Source organism: Lupinus angustifolius, chromosome LG02 (assembly GCF_001865875.1).
Source record: "Lupinus angustifolius cultivar Tanjil chromosome LG02, LupAngTanjil_v1.0, whole genome shotgun sequence".
Classification (NCBI taxonomy): Eukaryota; Viridiplantae; Streptophyta; class Magnoliopsida; order Fabales; family Fabaceae; genus Lupinus; species Lupinus angustifolius.
This window is the reverse complement of record NC_032010.1, coordinates 13,421,463-13,422,242: the sequence shown is the minus strand read 5'-3', so window position 1 is coordinate 13,422,242 and position 780 is coordinate 13,421,463.

Sequence of the window (780 nt, the reverse complement as noted above, 5' to 3'; positions counted from 1 at the left end):
ATCCTCATCCTCATCCTCATCCTCATCCTCATCCTCCTCCTCCTCCTCATCCTATCCTCATCCTCCTCCGCATCCTCATCATCATCCTATCCTCATCCTGTCCTCCTCCTCATCCTCATCCTATTCACATTCTCATTCTCGTCCTCATCCTTTCCTCTTCTTCATCCTCATCCACCTCCTCATCCTCCACTTAATCCTATCCTCATTCTCATCCTCCTCCTATCCTCATTCTCATCCTCATCCTAACCTCGTCCTCATCCTCATCTCATCCTCATCCTCTTCCTCATCTACATCCTCCTCCTCATCTTATCCTTATCGTCATCCACATTCTCATCCTCATCCAATTATCATTCTCATCCTCTTCCTCATCCTCATTCTACTCCTCAGCCTATCCTCATCCTCATTCTCGTCCTCATCCTATCCTCATCCTCGCCTAATCCACATCCTATCCTCATCCTCATTCTCGTCCTAATCCTATCCTCATCCTAACCTCATCCTCATCCTCATACTCATCCTCATAATCTTCGTCATCCTCATCCTCATTCACGTCATCATTCTATCCTCATCCTCATCCTCATCCTCATCCCCATCCTATCCTCTTGCTCATTCTCGTCCTCATCCTGTCCTCATCCTCTTCCTCATCCTCATCCTATCCTCATCCTCATCCTCAACCAGATCCTCATCCTCATCCAGATCCTCATCCTCATTCTCTTCGTCATCGTCGTCCTCCTCCTCATCTTATCCTCATCCTCATTCTCGTCCTCATCCTATCCTCATCCT